At 40.7% G+C, this 23,402-nt stretch overlaps 4 non-coding genes and 1 pseudogene across 4 annotated transcripts; all 5 read left to right on the forward strand.

Moving 5' to 3' along the window:
- Positions 1-420: 420 nt before the first annotated feature.
- Positions 421-605, forward strand: LOC141219355 (U2 spliceosomal RNA). The gene has a single exon (XR_012287884.1). It is a non-coding gene; the product is annotated as a U2 spliceosomal RNA (small nuclear RNA).
- Positions 606-6,979: 6,374 nt separating this feature from the next.
- On the forward strand, positions 6,980-7,168 carry LOC141219339 (U2 spliceosomal RNA). Its single transcript, XR_012287872.1, has one exon. It is a non-coding gene; the product is annotated as a U2 spliceosomal RNA (small nuclear RNA).
- A 6,386-nt stretch (positions 7,169-13,554) lies between these two features.
- On the forward strand, positions 13,555-13,747 carry LOC141219346 (U2 spliceosomal RNA). The gene has a single exon (XR_012287879.1). It is a non-coding gene; the product is annotated as a U2 spliceosomal RNA (small nuclear RNA).
- Positions 13,748-19,837: 6,090 nt separating this feature from the next.
- On the forward strand, positions 19,838-20,038 carry LOC141219357 (U2 spliceosomal RNA; annotated as a pseudogene).
- Positions 20,039-22,580: 2,542 nt separating this feature from the next.
- Positions 22,581-22,766, forward strand: LOC141219345 (U2 spliceosomal RNA). The gene has a single exon (XR_012287878.1). It is a non-coding gene; the product is annotated as a U2 spliceosomal RNA (small nuclear RNA).
- The last annotated feature ends 636 nt before the right edge of the window (positions 22,767-23,402 follow it).

The following is a 23,402-nucleotide window of genomic DNA, read 5'->3' on the forward strand; positions in this document are numbered from 1 at the left end:
CAAGAACTCTGGGGGAAATTGGGGATTCTTTTTAAGTGGGTTTGCGGTTTAAAGGACTTTTATTATGAATATGTTTTATACGGAGTTTTTAATTGCCCTACTGCATACCAATCTGAAATCTGCTGGTGTATAATAAACTGTGCCAAGAATGCAATTTGGAAAGCAAGGAATATTTTATTGTTTAATCGTGATTTTATTTCTGTGCTTGATTGTATTAAACTGGCTTTTAGTGAAATGTATGTTTATTATTTAAAAAATGTAAAAGATATGGGCAAGAAGGAAGTGAACCGGAGATGGTGCTTTTATATGTGGAATTCCATTTTATATTGATTATTTTTATTCTCTGTAATGTATAATTGTTAAATGTTGTTATGTTTTTTGTACTTGAAAGGTTTCGCATTTATTATCTAGTAATCTGACTTATGTACAATAAAAATTATGTTGAAACCTTATCTGTTCTTATCAGTTTAATATCTGATACGTCCCCTATCTGGGGACCATATATTAAATGGATTCTTAGAACAGGGAGATGGTAAAAGAGCTTGCTCTGTCCACTCCACGCATTGACCTGGTATTGCAGCATTTCCAGGACCAGTGCACTCATTCTTTAATGCAGTTTCTAAAATCAGAAAGAATTGAATTCAATGCTTTTTGTTGCTTTTGCTTGTTTGTCGGATTTTTGGATGGACTTTTTGGCTTTGCTTTTCTTCTCCTCATTGTATTTTTCATGTTAAAAGTTGCAGAAGCCAGATGACAAACTCATTTTGGTTCAACTTCAGCAACTCTGCATTGCATAGCCATGTACTGTAATGCAATGCTATCTATCTAGCTCTCCCTCTTTACTTCCTTTTGGATAAACAGCCATATTAGGCAAGCATTTTGGAGCTTTCACCTAACTAATTACAGGTGGTGAGATAAGCTGCACAATATAATTGTTCTTTCAGTATATTGTTGCACACACACCATCTATTTAGCAAATGCCCTTGTTATCAACAGCAGCCATTTAAACTCACCTGAGCTAACAGGTATGTGCGCTGGTTACTCTGCTGCACTTAAAATGTCTTTTTTGGCTTGCTCCAATGCCTTTTCTGAAACGTTGTCTCCCTCTGGTGGAACACTGACTTCTTTCATTTAATGCCTGCAGGCTATAAAAAATAACCCAACCCAAAAAGTTTGGTTGATTAGTCTGTGGCATTCTTTTAAACTGTTGCTTATGGCGGTCTCTGTGAGCTTCTCAGTGCCGTTCAACCAGCCATTTATCCTGCCTGCAGTAGATGGAATGTGGCAATGGAACACTGGCTGCGCGTGTCATAATAGGCTCTGAGCCTTTATATACTAGCTCACGGCAGCAGCCACCTTCAGTCTGCTGCTGGACAGCCAGCAGCAGCAGGAAAGGTAAGTGATCAGCAACACTCCTGCTAAGGGTAGACAGCTGCTCGTCCCCCCCTTAATTGGTTCTCCTCCCTTCCACCGGTGTTGAGGCGGGTGGGAACAGCAGGGGGTGAGGGTGCTGTGCTAAAATAGTTGGAGTCATGCAGATCTAAAACGCGTGGATTGCTGCAGCAGCAAGCCGAAAAGTGCAGGCATGTAAGGGATCTAGAGGTTGACAACATGTCTTCTTAACGGGAGTCCAGGTGGCCATCTCCACAAATGGACTTTTCAGGATCCGAGGGTGGCACCGTAGGCCGAAACCAATTCTGGTTATCGCTTCTCGGCCTTTTGGCTACGATCAAGTGCTTTATTGCAGGAGATTGTGGTTGAAGGGCACTCGGGTACCCCTCTCCTTGGCCTGGCAGGATCGTCCACTTTGGTGGACTTAACCTGCTTGCTGCTATTAGGGAGAGGGCTTAGTCCCAGGGTAACGAGTTGCGATCCCCCAGCTTCGAGGTGTTTTTCGCTGCAAGAACACTGGGAGCGCAGATTGCAAGCGGCTGCAATTTGCAACCTTGTTGCGTTTTTCCATGGAGGTTGACCCTAACCTCGTGCCTCTTTATGCGAGGCTAAAAAACTCTGTCCGAGTTCACTTCACGGCGGGTGGCTCGGATATGAGGAAATTAGGTTATGTAGTCCATTACGTGCTCAGGAACCTTCTTGGCGTACAAAGGAATGAAATTCTCTCCATCCAGGATTATCCCAGAAGAGGTGACTATGACATCACATTCACCGGAGAAGGTATTTTTAGAGATGTACTAGAAAAGTTAAAAAAAGTTGAAAATAGTCCTGTTTTGAAAGGGATACAAATTGTTGAGCATGTCCTGGATGAGGTAAGACTGGTTATTGTAAAAGTATTTTCGCCCTTTATTTCTGCTCCAGAAGTAATGTCATTTCTAGCAATTTATTTTAAAAGTGTTAAATGTATTGGGAAGATATTAAACGAATATAACATATGGACATCTAAGTGGAAATTCCTTGTGAAGTGTATAAGAGATCCAAATACACCAGGTGGTATACGGCTCCCCCCTGCCCGTTTCAAAATTGGGCAAACAAATGGGGATTTTGTTCTTTTCTGGGATGCCAGTATATTGCAGAAATTGTGGGCGCTATGGTCATTCAAAAGAAAACTGTCATGTATCATGTAGAAATTGTGCTAGTGAAGAACATGAGACAAAAGAATGCCCTAAGGAAAAGAAATGTAGTTTTTGCCAGACTCCAGGTCACTTTTATTTTTCTTGCCCTCACAGATTTCGGTAAGATGAGCAAAAGGGGAAGTCCAAGACGTCCAACCAAGGACCAAAAGATCAGACCACCCCTCAGGAGGAGGAACAACAACCTGGAGCCTCTGGAGACAATAAGGGCGTACCAAATAGTGAAGTGTCTCCAGAGTCTATGACAGGTAAAATACCAAATCCCAAAACCTGGCTGCAGGACCTGCGGGAGTCCAAAAGGAGGGCTGAGAAGGAGCAGAAGGGCACTACTGGTAAGGTCAAAAGGGACCGGCAAAAGGCCGACACAGAAGCCCATGCCCAGTCTGGGTCTCCTAGGGCTGAGGGCGCTGAGTGGATAAAGGTGGGTCCTAAGAAAAAGAAAAAGGGTGGTTCGGAGGAGGCAGCAGGAGGTGAACAGATGGACACTTCTCCAGAAGGGGACGTGGACGCTGGACCCTCAGGGGTTTCGGTCTCCGCTGCTACAGGTGGGGACCGGGATCTTGCTGCCTCTGAAGAGTCAGAGGCTCTGCCTTGTGTGCAACCTCCTCCTATAGGACGACCTTCTACAGGTCAAACAGGGGCGGCGGAACCCCTCGGGGACCCACCTGATGAGGAACTGCATGGCCAGCCAATGGAGACCCAGCGGGTTCTGCCAGCCAGCCCTCCGAGCTATGCCAGTGTAGCGTCGGGTTTATATAAATGTGGTAATCTTTCCTCCTCCACGGAGACTCTCGTGACGATACTATCAGATGAGGAGGGAGGCGCAAGCCCAGTGGTCTGATCAAGTTCATCGGACAGGTAAATCCGTTGCTCTTAGTTACCTAAGTAAAATTTCTACATTTTCTAATGATGGCTGAACTCAAAGGTATTTCCCTCAACGTGAGAGGCATAAAATCTAACACGAGAAGAACTGCTCTTTTTAATTTTTTTACGTGTTTTACTGCATCTGTATTTTTTCTGCAAGAATGTAATATCCCACATGAAATGTCATATCAAAAATATAAAGATGAGTGGAAGTGTGGGCCATCTGTCTGGTCCGGATCGAATGCTGCAGGATCAGCGGGTGTAGCCATACTTTTTAAAGGGAACGTTTTAATTGATTTTATTCAGGAGATTTTACCAGGTCGTATTTTATTAGTGAAAGCTTTTATTGATGGTATTAGATGGCAGTTTTTAAATTTTTATGGATCCCCAGAGAAAAATGAAAGAGCCGAAATGCTTGATCTTTTACCATTATTTATTAATAACTCTGAACCTTTTATCTTAGCAGGGGATTTTAAGTGTGTTTTAAAAGGTGAAAACCGGCGCTCCAGCTCTGTAAGCAGGAACTACGATAAAACCTCAGGTATGCTACATGATATAGTCAAAGATGCTAAATTGATAGACATATATAAAGAGTGTCATAGTGACAGCCCAGAGGACGCCGGTTTCACTTGGAGCAATGCTAATTGTAGCTCTAGGATTGATTTTATTTTTGGTTCAGATAAAACAATACCTGCCGAATGTGAAGTTTTAACTAATATATTTTCAGACCATAAACTTTTATCCTTTACCATAAAAGTAAATGACAACAAAAAATGTGGTAAGAAAAGCTGGAAAATGAACGTATCCCTTTTAACCGACCCGCAGATTTTATCAGATTTTATTGAGTTTTATAGGAAATGTAGAAAAGGGAAAAAAACAAATGAGACTATGAGTGTATGGTGGGATAGAATGAAAGTAAAAATAAAAGACTTTTTTATTAAAAAGAGTATATGTAGAGCCAAAGAAAAATATGAAGAATATAGAATTTTAAATACCCGCCTACAAACATTATTTAAGCTCAGAGACAATGGGATAGATGTACAACTTGATATTTCAAACTTAAAAGAAGAGATTTCAAAATGGCTAGAACAAAAAGGAAAAGAGATAATTTTTCGTTCTAGAGTACAACATATAGAAGAAAATGAAAAGTGTTCCAGATATTTTTTTAGGAAAAATAAAAAAGAAAAAGTGATAATTGACCATATAGATGGTGAGAATAATATAAAAAATATGCTGGGTAAAGTTGAGTTTTTTTTTTCTAATCTTTTTAATGGAAAAAATATAGATAATAAATTAATGGATGATTCGCTGCAAGGACTAACAGCTGTTTTAGATCCCGCATCCCAAGAGTTTTTATCCCAAGTTTTAACGGAACAAGAAGTGTTAAAAACTATTAAAAGTTTTAAAACTGGAAAGGTCCCTGGTCCTGATGGCATCCCAATAGAATTTTATGTATGTTTTTATGATATTTTAAAAGATGATTTGTTTTATTTGTTTACTGAGGTTTTTAATAATAAGGTTTTATTAAATTCCTGGAAGAAAGGTGAAGTCTCCCTCCTATACAAAAAAGGTGATAAATCAAAATTAGAAAACTGGAGACCAATAACACTTTTAAATTGTGACTATAAAATAATGGCTAAAATTTGTGCAAATCGTCTAAAAGAAGTCATCAGCAAAGTTATTCATTCTAATCAAGTGTGTGGGGTGCCGGGGCGCAGTATATGGGACAATCTGAATTTAGTGAAAGACTGTATTGAGGATGTGAAAGACAGAAAGGGGAAAATGGCGATTTTATCTATTGATTTTGAAAAAGCATTTGACCGTGTCTCACACTTTTATCTTTTTAAAGTTTTAGAGAAAATGGGCATACCAGAAGGGTTTTTACTATCGCTTAAAGCATTTTACAAGGATTGTACAAGTAAGATTTTAGTGAATGGTTTTAAGACACAAGAGGTATTTTTACGGTCAGGGGTGAAACAGGGATGCCCTCTGTCCCTGCTACTGTTTATCTGTGCACTGGAACCAATGTTATGTGCAATACGCCAAAATAAACAGATATGCGGTGTCCCTCTGCCTGGAAGCGGTGGTTTGGAGGCCAAGGTTGTAGGCTACATGGATGACGTGGCGGTCTTGTGTACAGATGCACCATCACTTACGGCCACTCTCCATCAAGTGCAATCCTTTTGTCTAGCTTCTGGTTTTAAAATCAATTTTAATAAGTGTAACATTTTAAGTGTTGGGGGGATGATTTTACGTGATGTACCAATTAATGTCTCCGAATCCATTTCCATTTTAGGTATATCATTCACTGAAAATAATGATGGTTATAATAGTTGGGAAACAGTTACACAGAAAGTAAATACGAAAATATGTATGTGGAACATGAGGAGACTTACAATGGAGGGTAAAGTATTGGTTTTAAAGATGGTGATTTTACCTCTTTTATTGTATCTTAGCATGGTTTTCCCCCCGCCTGTTAATGTTTTAAAAAAGATAACCAAAACCTGTTTTACCTTCTTTTGGAACTCAAAAATGGAAAAGCTGAAAAGAGAAATCGTGATGAAATCAAAAGTAAAAGGTGGTAAAGATTTTCCAGATTTTAATAGGTTTCTTTTAATCCATCTGTTCGTTTACTGTTTTAATGCCCTTTTTAAGAATCACTATTGGTCCTTTTTTATGCGTTTTAATACAGGATTTTTTATGAGAAAGTTTGGATGGTATGAAGTTAATATATCTGTGCCCCATGCTTTTAATTTGTCGACGCATTATGAGATTTTAAGGAAAATAGTGTCCGATTTTAATTTAGGGACTAAGAAAATAGAGGAATTAAGAAATAGTAAGAAACTAATTAAAGAAATACGTAAAAGTGAGGAAATATGTAATGTTGACAGATATGATGATGACAAATCTATGTCTATCTGGAAAATGATTAACGTTTTTTATCTTTTTAATGAACAGAGAGATCTGGCTTGGAGTTGCATGCACCGCTGTCTTCCTTGCCGGGCATTCCAATACAGAAGAGGATTTGTGAGGTCTGCCATCTGCCCAAGAGCCGGATGACAAGACGAGGAAACGGTGGAACATCTATTATGGACATGTAATTTTGCAAAGGATTTCTGGAGAAGACTGCTCCCCCTACTGGAAAGGGTGGCAGACCTCAAGGACTTTACATATAAAACTGTGCTATACGGACTTATGGAATGCCCCACAATGGACCAGTACACAATGGCTTGGAAGACAGTGAACTGCGCCAAGTCATCTCTCTGGAAAGCGCGCAACATTGCTATTTTTAAACAAGATGTTTTATCAGTGAATGATGTTTTAAGTTTATGTTTATGTGAAATGTATACTTATTATTTAATTGACAAAAAGAAGAATGTACATATTTCCAAAAAATGGCTTGTTGACCAATGGAACCTAATTATTTAAAATCTTTGTATTTTTTTGTTTTGTAAATTTCATTTGTCTTTTAACGTTTGGTATTTGTGTAATTATGCTTGTAATTTGTTAAAGTTTTAATAAACGGTTTTATCCCTCTGCAGGGGATAGCCAAATTAAAAAAAAAATCTGTTCTTATCAGTTTAATATCTGATACGTCCCCTATCTGGGGACCATATATTAAATGGATTTTTAGAACAGGGAGATGGAAAAAGAGCTTGCTCTGTCCACTCCACGCATTGACCTGGTATTGCAGTATCTCCAGGACCGGTGCACCCCTTCTTTAATGCAGTTTCTAAAATCAGAAAGAATTGAATTCAATGTTTTTTGTTCATTTTGCTTGTTTGTCGGATTTTGGGATGGACTCTTTGGCTTTGCTTTTCTTCTCCTCATTGGATTTTTCATGTTCAAAGTTGCTGAAGCCAGATGACAAGCTCATTTTGGTTCAACTTCAGCAACTGTGCATTGCATTGCCATGTAATGTAATGCAATGCTATCTTTCTAGCTCTCCCTCTTTACTTCCTTTTGGATAAACAGACATATTAGGCAAGCATTTTGGAGCTTTCACCTAAATAACTACAGGTGGTGAGATAAGCTGCACAATATAATTGACCTTTCAGTATATTGTTGCACACACACCATCTATTTAGCAAATGCCCTTGTTATCAACAGCAGCCTTTTAAACTCACCTGAGCTAACAGGTATGTGCGCTGGTTACTCTGCTGCGCTTAAAATTTCTTTTTTGGTTTGCTACAATGCCTTTTCTGAAACGTTGTCTCCCTCTGCTGGAACACTGACTTCTTTCATTTAATGCCTGCAGACTATAAAAGAGAACCCAACCCAAAAAGTTTGGTTGATTAGTCTGTGGCATTCTGTTAAACTGTTGCTTATGGCGGTCTCTGTGAGCTTCTCAGTGACATTCAGCCAGCCAGGTATCCTGCCTGCAGTAGATGGAATGTGGCAATGGAACGCTGGCTGCGTGTGTCATAATAGGCTCTGAGCCTTTATATACCTGCGCACAGCAGCAGCCACCTTCAGTCTGCTGCTGGACAGCCAGCAGCAGCAGGAGAGGTAAGTAATCAGCAGCCCTCCTGCTAAGGGTAGACAGCTGCTCGTTCCACCCCACCCCCCGCCTTAATTGGTTCTCCTCCCTTCCAACGGTGTTGAGGCGGGTGGGAACAGCAGGGGGTGAGGGTGCTGTGTTTAAAGAGGTGGAGTTATGCAGATCTAAAACGCGTGGATTGCAGCAGCAGCAAGCCGAAAAGTGCAGGCATGTAAGGGATCTAGAGGTTGACAACATGTCTTCTTAACGGGAGTCCAGGAGCTCATCTCCACAAATGGACTTTTCAGGATCCTTGGGTGGCTCCGTAGTTCGAAACCAATTCTGGTTATCGCTTCTCGGCCTTTTGGCTGAGACCAAGTGCTTCACAGCAGGAGGTTTCAGTTGAAGGGCACTCAGGTACCCCTCTCCTTGGCCTGGCAGTATCGTCCACTTCGGTGGGCTTCACCTGCCTGCTGCTATTAGGGAGAGGGATTAGTCCTAGGGTAACGGGCAGCGATCCCCCAGCCTTCAGGTGCTTTATCTCAAAGCTCTGAAGGCGCAGATTGCAGGCGGTTGCAATTTGCATTTTGTTGCGCCATACCATGGAGGTTGACCCCAACCTCGTGCCTCTATATGCGAGGCTTAAGAACACCATAAGGGTCCGCTTTACGGCTGGTGGTTCCGATATGCGGAATCTGGGATATGTAGTCCAGGACGTGCTTGAGAAACTGCTCCACGTCAGAACCAACGAAATCCTTTCTATCCAGGATTATCCTCGACGTGGAGATTATGATGTAACCTTTACTGGCGAAGGTATTTTCAAAGATGTTTTGTCCAGAGTTAAGTCGGTAGAAAATAGCCCTGGTCTAAAAGGGATTCAGATCATCGAGCACGTCCTGGATGAGGTAAAGATGGTGGTTGTGAAAATCTTCTCACCCTTCATAACGGCACCAGAGGTTATTTCCTTTTTGTCAGTTTATTTTAAAAGTGTGAAATTGATTGGGAAAGTGTTGAATGAGTTTAACATCTGGACCTCAAAATGGAAGTTTTTAGTAAAATGTGAAAGAGACCCTAAATTCCCTGGAGGTGTGAGACTTCCTCCAGCTCGATTTAAAATAGGGCAAACTAATGGGGATTTTTTTTTCTCAGGAATGCCACTTTTCTGTAGGTATTGTGGTCTCTATGGGCACTCTAAGGATAGTTGTGGTGCCACTTGTAGAAATTGTGCCAGTACTGAACATGACACAAAGGAGTGCCCAAATGAAAAAAAATGCTCTTTTTGTCGGACACCTGGTCATTTCTATTTTTCTTGCCCTCACAGGTTCAGAGAGGATGAACAAAAACAAAAGGAGAAGTCCAAGACATCCGGGAATGGACGGGCCAATCAGACCACCCCTCAGGAGGAGGAACAACAACCTGGAGCCTCGGGAGGTGATAAGGGCGCTTCGACTAGTAACAATCCCTCCGAGTCAATGACAGGTAACTCACAGGAGCCCAGGAGCTGGCTGAAAGACCATAAGGAGGCTAAAAGGAAGGCTAAGAAAGATCATAAAGGGGCGGTCGGTAAGGCCAAAAAAGAGCGCCAAAAGGCTGACACCGAGCCCAAAATTCCCACTGGATCTCACGAGAGCGAGGGCGGTACGTGGCATTTGGTGAGGTCTCATAATAAGAAAAAGAATGGTTCCGTGGAGGTGGCTAATAGGGAGGAGATGGATACATCCCCTCACGGGGGTGTAGACTCTGGAATCCCGAGGTCCCGGGGCTCTGCTGCCCCAGGTGGGGCCCCGAACCTGGCTGCCTCCGGGGACTCTGAGGCTCCGCCATGTGCGCAGCCTGCCCCTGTGTTACGACCCTCTGCGGGTCAGCAGGGGAGTGCGGAGCCTCTCGGAGACCCACCTGACGAGGACCTAAATGGTCAGCCTATGGAGACCCAGTGTAACCTTTCTCTCAATATCCTTCCGAGCTACACCCCAGTAGCGTCGGGTCTTAATTTAAGTGAATGTTCCTTCTCCGATGATGAAGACTCTTTGATAACGGTGGATTCAGAAGAGGGCGTTGGTGAAAGTCCAAGTGGTCTGATCCGTCCATCGGATAGGTAAAGTCCAGTTTTTGTTTCTTCCTAACCATTTGTTATGATGGCTGACATTAGTGGTGTTTCCCTCAATGTGAGAGGCATAGGATCCAAGACCAGAAGAGCTACTGTTTTACATTTTTTAACCTGTTTTACAGCTTCTGTTTTCTTTTTACAAGAATGTCATATCCCTCATAAGATTTCTTACAAAAAATATAAGGAAGAGTGGAAACATGGTCCATCGGTCTGGTCTGGATCAAATGCAACCGGATCAGCCGGGGTAGCTATACTTTTTAAGGGAAATGTGTCTATTGATTTTATCCAAGATATTTTACCGGGTCGTATTCTTTTAGTTAAGGCTTTTATTGATGGGACAAGATGGCAGTTTTTAAATTTTTATGGGTCACCTGATAAAAATGAAAGGGCTGATATGCTGGAAATTTTACCTTTATTTATTAACATTTCTGAACCTTTTATCCTGGCAGGTGATTTTAATTGTATTTTAAAAGGCGAAAGCCGACGCTCCGGTTCCGTGAGTAGAAATTATGACAAAACGTCTGGAATGTTAAACAATATTATAAATGATTGTAAATTAACTGATGTGTATAAAGAATGTAACAAGGATAGCCCTATAGACGCTGGTTTCACCTGGAGCAATTCTACATGTAGCTCCAGGATAGATTTTGTTTTAGGTTCAGAAAAAATACTGCCAGTGAAATGTGAAGTTTTAACTAATATTCTCTCAGATCACAAGGTTTTATCTTTTAGAGTGAGGATTAATGGAAAGAAGAAATGTGGTAAGAAATCTTGGAAATTGAATGTGTCCCTTTTAAAAGATCCACAAATTTTATCGGATTTTATTGAGTTTTATGTAAACTGTAGAAAAAGGAAAAACCCCAATATTTCTTTTAGCTCCTGGTGGGATAGAATGAAAATAAGCATTAAAGATTTCTTTATAAAGAAAAGCATACAAAAAGCTAAAGAAAAGTTTGAGATCTATAATTTTCTTAATATCAGGTTACAGACATTGTACAAATTCAAAGACAATGGTCTGGATGTAGGTAATGATATATTGAGTCTTAAAGGAGAAATTTCAAAGTGGTTGGAACAAAAAGGAAAAGAACTGATTTTTCGTTCAAAGGTAAAACACGTAGAAGAGCATGAGACTTGTTCCAGGTATTTTTTTAAGAAAAACAAACAGGCGAAAACAATAATTGATAACATAGATGGAGATAGTAATATCAACGTTATATTGGATAAGGTAAATGTCTATTTTAATGATCTTTTTAATGTAAAAACTATAGACCATGATTTAATACACACTTTCCTGGGGGAGATCAAGTCCACCCTAGATGCTGATGCCCAAAGTTTTTTATCCCAACCTCTAGTTGAGGAAGAGATTTTAGAAACCATGAAGAGTTTTAAAAATGGTAAAGTGCCCAGCCCTGATGGTATCCCCATAGAGTTTTATATAAGTTTTTATGATATTTTAAAAGATGATTTGTTTAATTTGTTTTCCGAAGTTTTTAATAATAAGGTTTTACTCAACTCATGGAAGGTGAGGTATCACTACTGTACAAAAAAGGTGACAAAACGGATCTTAAAGACTGGAGGCCGATAACTCTTTTAAATAGTGATTACAAAATTATGGCTAAGATCTGTGCAAATCGGTTGAAAAAGGTGATACATAAAGTAATTCATGCAAATCAGGTATGCGGGGTACCTGGGCGTAGTATCTGGGACAATTTAAACCTGGTGAAAGATTGTATTGAAGATGTAAAAACCAGAAAGACAAAGATGTCAATCCTAGCGGTGGATTTTGAGAAAGCTTTTGACCGCGTATCTCATTTTTATCTTTTTAAAGTTTTAGAAAAAATGGGCATTCCGGGTGGGTTTTTATTGTCTCTTAAAGCTTTTTATAATGATTGTACGAGTAAGATTTTAGTTAATGGTTTTAAAACAAAAGAGGTAGTTTTAAAATCAGGGGTGAAGCAGGGTTGCCCTTTGTCCCCCCTGCTTTTTATATGTGCTATAGAACCCCTTTTATGTACAATACGCCGGGATAAGCAAATATGTGGAGTACCCTTACCCGGAGGGAACGGTCTACAAGTTAAAGTTGTAAGCTATATGGATGATGTAGCAGTGTTTGGATGTGATGTACCTTCAATACAAAAAACGATAAGCCAAATTCAGTCTTTTTGTACAGTTTCCGGTTTTAAAATTAATCTTACTAAATGTAATATTTTAAATGTCGGGGGGATGAGTTTACATGATGTACCAATTGCAGTTACAGATTCCATTACTATTTTAGGTGTTTCTTTTAATGAATCTAATAATGGTTTTAATAGCTGGGATGCGGCAGCACAGAAAATTAATCAGAAAATCTGCATGTGGAATATGAGAAAGCTGTCAATGGAAGGTAAAGTTCTGATTGTAAAAATGGTGATATTACCTATCCTGTTATATCTTAGTTTGGTGTTCCCCCCTCCTACAAATTTGTTGAAACGAATTACAAAAGTATGTTTTACCTTTTTTTGGGGCTCAAAAATGGAGAAACTCAAAAGAGAAATTGTGACAAAGCCAAAGGTTAAAGGTGGGAAAGATTTCCCTGTTTTAGATAAGTTTCTTTTAATACATTTTTTCTGTTTCTGTTTTAAAACCCTTTTTAAAGATAATTACCTTTCCTATTTTATGCGTTTTAACACTGGTTTTCTCATGAGAAGGTTTGGTTGGTTTGAAACGGTTTTATCCTTTCCTTATGCTTTTAACCTACCTGCACATTATGAGATTTTAAAGAAAATTATTCTTGATTTTAATTTGAATAAGAAACAGACAGGGGATCTATGTAACAGCAAGACACTACTCAAACAAATTAGTACTGATGTGACGTTGTGTGATTTTGAACGTTATGATGATGACAAAACTGTACACATATGGAAAATGATTAACGCCCCTTATCTTTTTAATGTACAGAAAGACATGTCTTGGAGCTGCGCACACCACTGTCTTCCTTGCCGGGCATTCCAGTACAGAAGAGGTTTTGTGAGGTCTGCCATCTGCCCAAGAGAAGGTTGTCAAGAAGAAGAGACAGTGAAGCATCTTTTATGGACTTGTGCTTTTGCTAAAGAGTTCTGGAGAAGACTAATCCCCCTGCTGGAGAAAATGGTGGACCTCAAGGACTTTAATTTTGCATCAGTGTTATATGGTCTTCTGGAATGCCCAACAATGGACCAAAAAATAATGGCGTGGAAGATAGTGAATTGTGCCAAGATAGCGCTCTGGAATGCTAGAAATATTGCTGTTTTTAAACTTGAAATGTTATCAGTAGATGATGTTTTAGCCTTTTGTAAAAGTGAAATGTACATATACTATTTATTGGACAGGAAAAAGAATGTAACGTTGGCAGGCAAATGGCTTTTTAACCTATGGAATATTTGAAGTCTTGTAAAATTTGCTGTGATGGAATTTTTCTTTTTCTTTGAAGTCCCGAAAGTGTAATGTGGATGTAATGGTTTTATTTCTGTAATTTGTTAAATTTTAAATAAACGGTTTTTATCCCTCTGCAGGGGATAGCCAAATTAAAAAAAAAAAAAATCTGTTCTTATCAGTTTAATATCTGATACGTCCCCTATCTGGGGACCATATATTAAATGGATTTTTAGAACAGGGAGATGGAAAAAGAGCTTGCTCTGTCCACTCCACGCATTGACCTGGTATTGCAGTATCTCCAGGACCGGTGCACCCCTTCTTTAATGCAGTTTCTAAAATCAGAACGAATTGAATTCAATGTTTTTTGTTCATTTTGCTTGTTTGTCGGATTTTGGGATGGACTCTTTGGCTTTGCTTTTCTTCTCCTCATTGGATTTTTCATGTTCAAAGTTGCAGAAGCCAGATGACAAGCTCATTTTGGTTCAACTTCAGCAACTGTGCATTGCATTGCCATGTAATGTAATGCAATGCTATCTATCTAGCTCTCCCTCTTTACTTCCTTTTGGATAAACAGACATATTAGGCAAGCATTTTGGAGCTTTCACCTAAATAACTACAGGTGGTGAGATAAGCTGCACAATATAATTGACCTTTCAGTATATTGTTGCACACACACCATCTATTTAGCAAATGCCCTTGTTATCAACAGCAGCCTTTTAAACTCACCTGAGCTAACAGGTATGTGCGCTGGTTACTCTGCTGCGCTTAAAATTTCTTTTTTGGTTTGCTACAATGCCTTTTCTGAAACGTTGTCTCCCTCTGCTGGAACACTGACTTCTTTCATTTAATGCCTGCAGACTATAAAAGAGAACCCAACCCAAAAAGTTTGGTTGATTAGTCTGTGGCATTCTGTTAAACTGTTGCTTATGGCGGTCTCTGTGAGCTTCTCAGTGACATTCAGCCAGCCAGGTATCCTGCCTGCAGTAGATGGAATGTGGCAATCGAACGCTGGCTGCGCGTGTCATAATAGGCTCTGAGCCTTTATATACCTGCGCACAGCAGCAGCCACCTTCAGTCTGCTGCTGGACAGCCAGCAGCAGCAGGAGAGGTAAGTAATCAGCAGCCCTCCTGCTAAGGGTAGACAGCTGCTCGTTCCACCCCACCCCCCGCCTTAATTGGTTCTCCTCCCTTCCAACGGTGTTGAGGCGGGTGGGAACAACAGGGGGTGAGGGCGCTGTGTTTAAAGAGGTGGAGTTATGCAGATCTAAAACGCGTGGATTGCAGCAGCAGCAAGCCGAAAAGTGCAGGCATGTAAGGGATCTAGAGGTTGACAACATGTCTTCTTAATGGGAGTCCAGGAGCTCATCTCCACAAATGGACTTTTCAGGATCCTTGGGTGGCTCCGTAGTTTGAAACCAATTCTGGTTATCGCTTCTCGGCCTTTTGGCTTAGATCTTGTATCTGGTCAGAAGGATCCTATAGTGTCTCCCCCTCGGCCTTGCAGCATCGCCACTTAGGTGGCTTAATCTGCCTGCTGCTATTGGGGGGGGTCCAGAGGAAACGAGAGGTGATAATGGGCGTCAAGATTCGCTATGCCGGGACCGATGATATTCGGGTCAAAAATGCTTTTCGCATTGATATTGAGGAGTCGAGGAGGAATTTCTTTAACCTGCGGTTCTTGGTGGAAGTCGTCATCTTCAAGATTTTGAATGTTGGTCGTGGAGACATCATTTGCCTACAGGAGTTCCCAAAGAATGGCCGGTACGTTTTAGTCTTTGATCGTATGGCAGCTTGCCAGAATCTTTTCAAGACTCTAAAGGATCAGCAAGCCTTGGATCATCCGGCTCTTGATGGGCTTACATTCACGGTTTTGTATACTAAGGGGGAAGTGCCAGTTGTTGTGTTTATGCACAACCCCCTTGTGGATGTGGAGGACATTACTAGATTCCTGAACCGTCATTGCAGCTATGTGTCCTACTCACACAAGGTGAGGAATGAGGTGGGCTTGTGGACTGGCAAACACAAGTTTTTTATACGGTTCCAGGAGGACCCCCAGGGACCTGGGGGTATCCACTACCCTCCCCTCAGTTTTGCCATCGGGAGGGATAGAGGGTATATGTATTTTCCTGGTGCTCCGCGTTTTTGCAGGAAGTGTAAATCCTTTGGACACTACCAAGAGGACTGCACGGTGGAGAAGTTTTGTGGGAAATGCAATAAAGAGGGTCATCTGGCAATGGAGTGTACTAACTCCATGGTTTGTAATGCATGTGGCGAGGAGGGACACGCTTTCAAGGACTGTCCCCATCGTTCCAGGTCATATGCAGAGGCCGTGTCCCCACGTCCTACTACTGCCGCCACTATTGGTGAGGCGATCGAGGCAGTAAGGGACTTCATGGAAGAGATGGAGCAAGCACCCGATCCTGCTCGTGGAAGCGCTGTTGAGATAGAGCCTGCAGATATGTCAATTCTGCTTGATGTGAGTGGTGAGGGAGAAGTGAGCGGTTCACTCTCCACAACGCCGGTGTTGGCTTTGGAAAGCTCAGAGGCAATTCATGAAGGTGGTGGTGGCCAGGGTGACTTCACCGGGGCTGTGGTGAGGCCCCCTGATGAGGACTCTGATGTGTCTTCTGCAAAGAAGTTCCGGCCAGATTTTTCACCTGCCAGTATTGGGAGCATCAGCCCCTTAAGTGATAGGAGCTATCCCGAAAGCTACAGTGCCTCTCCTAGGAGGTCTTTTTTGGAGGAGGGGGCCAGCATTCTCTGCTTAACATCAGGAATCGAGTTTCAAGACGAGAAAGGTTGACTCTTCGGTGGGGGGTATGTTCTTTTTTACCGAATATGGTTAAAAAATGGGCTCCAACGTGGGCTGTAGTGTACTGTCAATAAATGTAAGGCTTATAAAATCTAAGCCTAGAAGATTGGCTATACTGGAAGAACTAAAAAATCTTGGAGCAAATATTTACTGTCTGCAAGAGTGCGGAATTGAAGAGTCACCTCCTGAAAAGGACTGGGTATATGGGCATAGCATTTGGTCAGGTTCAATGACAAACAAAAATGATGGTGTGGGGATTTTGTTGGGGAATAGGGATTTAAGTTTTGAAAATTATATGGTGGTGGAGCCAGGTCGTTGTATAATGGCAGTGGTTAAGGGGAGAGGGTGGAGGGTGAAAATTGTTAACGTGTATTGTCCAATTAACAAAGGGGATAGGTTAGCACTATTAGAGAAAATACGTTTATTTTTGCCTGGAAGGATTCCAATATTATTAGTTGGTGATTTCAATTGTGTTTCTGAAGGGGAAATTGATGTCACGGGTAAGGTCCTTAATCAAATTACATCTGATTTTTCTTTTTTAGATGCAGCGGAATTTTTGAGTAAGCCACCACCGGCCACATATAGAGCTGATAGGGGAGGAATAGTGTCCAGGATTGACCACATGCTGTATACAAATAGAGGTTTGGTGTGTAAATTTTTTAAACAGCATGTTTTTTCTTTCACAGACCATGAATGTTTGTGGGGTATGTTTGAAGGTGATAAAAAAATGGTGCATGGTGTTGGGGTATGGAAGCTAAATGTTAGGTTGTTAGAGAATGTTAGGGTTATGAGAGACATCGAAAGTAAGTATGAATGGTGGAGGTCTAGGAAAAATAATTTTGTGGATGTGACTGTATGGTGGGATTGGGTGAAAGTGGAAATTAAGAATTTTTTTAGGAGGTGGGGTTATAAAAAAGCAGCAATTGAAAGAGGCAGATTTAAAGATTTAAATATGAGGATTGAGTGGTTACATAAAATGAGTATGAAAGGAATTGATGTTAGTGATCAACTCAGAGGAGCGAGAGATGAGATGAAGCGTGTTTTGGAAAAGCGTGGGAAGGAAATTATTTTTAGGACGAGAGTTGAGCATTTGGATATGGATGAGAAGTGTACGAGGTACTTTTTTAAAAAAATGTGCAGTAAAATAGATGAGTTGGATGAGGTTGTAAATGATAATGGTATGACTGTGGTTGGAAGGGAAGTGTTGGATGAGGTACATAGTTTCTATAGTAGTTTATTTGAGTCTAAATGGGTGGATGGGGGTTTGAAAGAGCATGTGTTAGGTATGTTGGAGAGTCAGCTTGAATCAGGGGAACGTGAGTGTTTGAGTGAGGATATTGTTTTTGATGAGGTTAAAAAGGCGGTGGATGGTGCGAAAAAGAATAAAACACCTGGGAAAGATGGGTTGCCTGTGGAGTTTTATGTAAAAGCATGGGATGTGATTGGTGTTGATTTTGTGGAGGTATGTCAATATATGTGGATGAATGGTGTACTTTGTAATTCCATGAAAGAAGGAGTAGTTGTTTTACTATATAAGAAGGGTGAGAAAAAGAATTTGCGTAATTGGAGGCCGATTACATTACTCAATGCAGATTATAAAGTCTTTAGCAAAATTCTGGCTAACCGTATGCGTGGGGTGATTGGAAGTGTGGTTGGTGATGATCAAGTGTGCGCGGTGCCAGGTAGGTGTATGACTGATAACCTCTTGTTGTTGAGGGACGTAATTGGAGATTGTATGTTTAGGAAGGGGAAATGTATGTTTTTTTGTGTGGATTTTGAGAAAGCTTTTGATAGAGTGTCGCATGCGTTTATGTTTGAGGTGTTAGTTAGGATTGGTTTTCCTAGTGTTTTTGTGAATGCCATAAGGTGTTTGTATGATGGTGTGGTGAGTGAAGTGTTAGTGAATGGATGTTTGAGTGAGAAGGTGTGCATAAATTCAGGGGTCAGGCAGGGGTGTCCGTTGTCCCCTGTCCTGTTTATAAGTGTGATTGAGCCCCTGTTGTGCATGATTCGGAAAGAGAAAGTGATGAATGGTCTTCTGATCCCAGGGAGTGGTGGAAAGACTGTAAAGGTAATGGGGTATATGGACGATGTTGTTGTGGTGAGTGATAATATGGCTGCTATGAATCGAGCAAGGTTGCTTTTAGATTTCTTTTGTGGTGCATCTGGTTTTAGGGTGAATTGGGGGAAGTGTAGCTTTAAGTGTTTCGGGGATTCGAGTGTTAGGATGGATGGTGTGATATGTGAAGAAGGTGCTATTAAGGTTTTGGGGGTGTGGTTTAACAAAGATCTGAAAGGGAATGAGAGTTGGGATGAATGCGGTAAGAGGATTGAACAGAAGTTAAATTTTTGGAGGTTACGGGACTTGACATTGTCAGGCAAAGTCCTTATTATTAAGTCAGTGATTCTTCCTATGTTACTTTTTGTGTCAGTGGTTTTTCCAGCCCCTTATAGGGGTTTTAGGCGGATTGAGAAGCTAATTTTTACGTTTTATTGGGGAAGTAAGATGGAAAAACTTAAAAGGGAATATTTGTGTAAGTTACGTGAACATGGGGGAATGGATTTCCCAAATTTTGAATTTTGTCTTGGTTTAAATTATATTAAAACGGTGGTTGTTCTGTTAGGTAGGGATAACAAGACGGCTTTTATGATTAAATATATGGCTGGATGGATGTTGTTTGGGTTGAAATGGATGAGAAGGGATGCAAGAGTGCCTGTTTCGTTTAAATGTCCAGTGTGGTATGAGTTTGTTGAAAAATTTGTTGTCAAGCATGATTTGTTGGATGTTCCTATGGGTGATTTCAAAGTGATAAGGAATGTAAGGAGAAGAATGCGTGTTAGAGAGTTTGAATGTAACATTAGGGGCTTGAGATCGAGTGAAGCGTTGTGTGTATGGAGGAACCTGAGTATAAAAGGAATATCGAATAGGCAGCGTGATATCGTATGGATGAGTTTGAATGAGATTTTGCCTGTGAGAGAGGTACAGAAGAGGAGGGATCTGATTAGAACAGAGGTATGTCCGAGGGATGGATGTGGGGCGAGTGAAACTGTTATGCATTTGGTTTGGAATTGTGATTATGCTCAGAGTGTTTGGAAGGGAGTGGGTGGTTTATGCAAGGAACTAGCGGGCGTGAATTTTATAAATTGGAGAGTGGTAATGTTTGGGATGGGTGCAAGTAGCCGGGTGAAAGAGAGATTGTTGTGGTTGATAATGGCATGTGTAATAGAAAGTCTGTGGGACGTTAGGAATTTGTGTTTATTTAAAAGGAAAATAATCTCAGTTAATAATTGTGTTAGGATGGCTTTGTCAAGGTTATACATAGTTTATTTATGGGACAGCCGTGGCGGTGGTGGCTCTGATTCAGAAGGTTTTTGGAAAGTCAAAAAATGGAGGTCACTGGTAAAGTACCAGTAAGTCCTTGTTTAAGTGTTGTGATCTGTCTTTTTTTATGATAATGGTATGTTTTATAGTTTTTTGTCCATTCAAAAGGTATCACAACTGTTTCAGTATAAAGTTATAAATATGAAATAAAGTACCATTATGATGTAAGACTGGGCAACGTAGTATGAGTTTTTATACTATTGATTGTTGCTTGAAAAATTTTACTGAATGGTATAAAAAAAAAAAAAAAAAAAAAAAAAAATCTGTTCTTATCAGTTTAATATCCGATACGTCCCCTATCTGGGGACCATATATTAAATGGATTTTTAGAACAGGGAGATGGAAAAAGAGCTTGCTCTGTCCACTCCACGCATTGACCTGGTATTGCAGTATCTCCAGGACCGGTGCACCCCTTCTTTAATGCAGTTTCTAAAATCAGAAAGAATTGAATTCAATGTTTTTTGTTCATTTTGCTTGTTTGTCGGATTTTGGGATGGACTCTTTGGCTTTGCTTTTCTTCTCCTCATTGGATTTTTCATGTTCAAAGTTGCAGAAGCCAGATGACAAGCTCATTTTGGTTCAACTTCAGCAACTGTGCATTGCATTGCCATGTAATGTAATGCAATGCTATCTATCTAGCTCTCCCTCTTTACTTCCTTTTGGATAAACAGACATATTAGGCAAGCATTTTGGAGCTTTCACCTAAATAACTACAGGTGGTGAGATAAGCTGCACAATATAATTGACCTTTCAGTATATTGTTGCACACACACCATCTATTTAGCAAATGCCCTTGTTATCAACAGCAGCCTTTTAAACTCACCTGAGCTAACAGGTATGTGCGCTGGTTACTCTGCTGCGCTTAAAATTTCTTTTTTGGTTTGCTACAATGCCTTTTCTGAAACGTTGTCTCCTTCTGCTGGAACACTGACTTCTTTCATTTAATGCCTGCAGACTATAAAAGAGAACCCAACCCAAAAAGTTTGGTTGATTAGTCTGTGGCATTCTGTTAAACTGTTGCTTATGGCGGTCTCTGTGAGCTTCTCAGTGACATTCAGCCAGCCAGGTATCCTGCCTGCAGTAGATGGAATGTGGCAATGGAACGCTGGCTGCGCGTGTCATAATAGGCTCTGAGCCTTTATATACCTGCGCACAGCAGCAGCCACCTTCAGTCTGCTGCTGGACAGCCAGCAGCAGCAGGAGAGGTAAGTAATCAGCAGCCCTCCTGCTAAGGGTAGACAGCTGCTCGTTCCACCCCACCCCCCGCCTTAATTGGTTCTCCTCCCTTCCAACAGTGTTGAGGCGGGTGGGAACAGCAGGGGGTGAGGGTGCTGTGTTTAAAGAGGTGGAGTTATGCAGATCTAAAACGCGTGGATTGCAGCAGCAGCAAGCCGAAAAGTGCAGGCATGTAAGGGATCTAGAGGTTGACAACATGTCTTCTTAACGGGAGTCCAGGAGCTCATCTCCACAAATGGACTTTTCAGGATCCTTGGGTGGCTCCGTAGTTCGAAACCAATTCTGGTTATCGCTTCTCGGCCTTTTGGCTAAGATCAAGTGTAGTGATCTAGTGGTTGCTGCCTTGGTCTTGGCTGAGAGGTGCTCGGGGTACCCGGCTCCTTGGCCTGGGGGGATCGTTCTGTCTTTCAGCAGGGCTTCACCCCCCTGCTGCTATTAGGGAGTTGGATTAGTCCCCGGGCAACGAGAGGCGATCACCTTGCCACTACTTTCGTAGGGGGCGGCTGTCCCAACACTTAGCTGTTGGGACAACAGGATTTCGTGTGGACAGACGGAACTTTTGGAGAAAATGGAGTTTTGGAAGAAGAAGAACTGTTTGAGAATTTTTCTGGAGGATAATGCAAAGAGGAAAATACTGGGAGAAGAAGAGGTACTGTGCTTTTTGGAAACGCATGGATTATGCAAATCGGACATATTATGTATGCAGGAAAATAGAAACAGAAATGTTTTTGATGTGACTTTAAGAGATGAAGAGAAATGTTTTCAGTTCTTTCGCTTATGGCAAGAAGGTCGGAGCATACAGAAGAGTGAATTTGGAGTTTATTTTTCGGTGGTTGGGAAACCGAAGAGCCTTATTGTGTACATGGACGATCCGTTCGTTGGACAAGAGGAAGTTTTAGGGTATCTGAAATTAAGAACTGTGATGGTTGTGTTTCAAAAAGAGTATATGAATCGAATCGGAGTATGGAATGGTAAGAGAAGATTTTTGTTGTGGATGAAACAAGACGAAGAATTTTCGGTTGGAAAGCTGTTTATAGAAGGGAAAGCAGGCTTTTGTTACTGGGAAACTGGTGGCAAAGGAGGGAAAGTTACGATGGAAAAGCAGGAAGACTTTGTGGCATGTGTGAGATCCGACGAGAAAAGAGATAAGGTGGAAAGGTATAAAGAGAAACTGAGCTTTTTTATGGAAGAAGATATGAAGAAGGTGAGGAAGGCAAGTGACAATGGTAGAGGAAAATCGGAGAAAATGGAGAAGGTAAAGGAAAAAGAAGAAGAGCAGATTCTTGACTGGAATTTGGAGTTAGATGATTTAAATGAGGAAATGAGGGAAGAAATGGAGGTGGAAATAAAGAATTTTTGGGTGCCTGAGAAGAAGGTTACTTTGTTTGAAGGAAGGAAAGTAAAAGAGAAGTTCTGATGTTGGAAATATGTGCAACAATTATGTTTTATACGTATTATGCAATAGTTAGGAATTGCAGGTTATTTTTGTTAAAAAGCAAGGTTAGTGTCAGGACTTGAATGTAATTGGGATTATGGCCTACGATAATGAGTTTAGATATTTTATATGAGTGAGATGTTGTCGCTTATAATTGGATGTATTTCAGTGTGAAGCATTTATCATTTTTGAAATTAAAAAAGAGGAGAAAACCATGATGATGAATAGTTTTTGGCAATTATTCGAAGAATAATATTCGGTTTTGCTATATAAAAACTAAACCTGAATGGTTTTAAAAAAAAAAAAAAAAAAAAAAAAATCTGTTCTTATCAGTTTAATATCTGATACGTCCCCTATCTGGGGACCATATATTAAATGGATTTTTAGAACAGGGAGATGGAAAAAGAGCTTGCTCTGTCCACTCCACGCATTGACCTGGTATTGCAGTATCTCCAGGACCGGTGCACCCCTTCTTTAATGCAGTTTCTAAAATCAGAAAGAATTGAATTCAATGTTTTTTGTTCATTTTGCTTGTTTGTCGGATTTTGGGATGGACTCTTTGGCTTTGCTTTTCTTCTCCTCATTGGATTTTTCATGTTCAAAGTTGCAGAAGCCAGATGACAAGCTCATTTTGGTTCAACTTCAGCAATTGTGCATTGCATTGCCATGTAATGTAATGCAATGCTATCTATCTAGCTCTCCCTCTTTACTTCCTTTTGGATAAACAGACATATTAGGCAAGCATTTTGGAGCTTTCACCTAAATAACTACAGGTGGTGAGATAAGCTGCACAATATAATTGACCTTTCAGTATATTGTTGCACACACACCATCTATTTAGCAAATGCCCTTGTTATCAACAGCAGCCTTTTAAACTCACCTGAGCTAACAGGTATGTGCGCTGGTTACTCTGCTGCGCTTAAAATTTCTTTTTTGGTTTGCTACAATGCCTTTTCTGAAACGTTGTCTCCCTCTGCTGGAACACTGACTTCTTTCATTTAATGCCTGCAGACTATAAAAGAGAACCCAACCCAAAAAGTTTGGTTGATTAGTCTGTGGCATTCTGTTAAACTGTTGCTTATGGCGGTCTCTGTGAGCTTCTCAGTGA

The sequence above is a fragment of the Phyllobates terribilis genome, unplaced genomic scaffold, assembly GCF_046119375.1.
Source record: "Phyllobates terribilis strain yellow unplaced genomic scaffold, ASM4611937v1 Scaffold_264__1_contigs__length_2628131, whole genome shotgun sequence".
Classification (NCBI taxonomy): Eukaryota; Metazoa; Chordata; class Amphibia; order Anura; family Dendrobatidae; genus Phyllobates; species Phyllobates terribilis.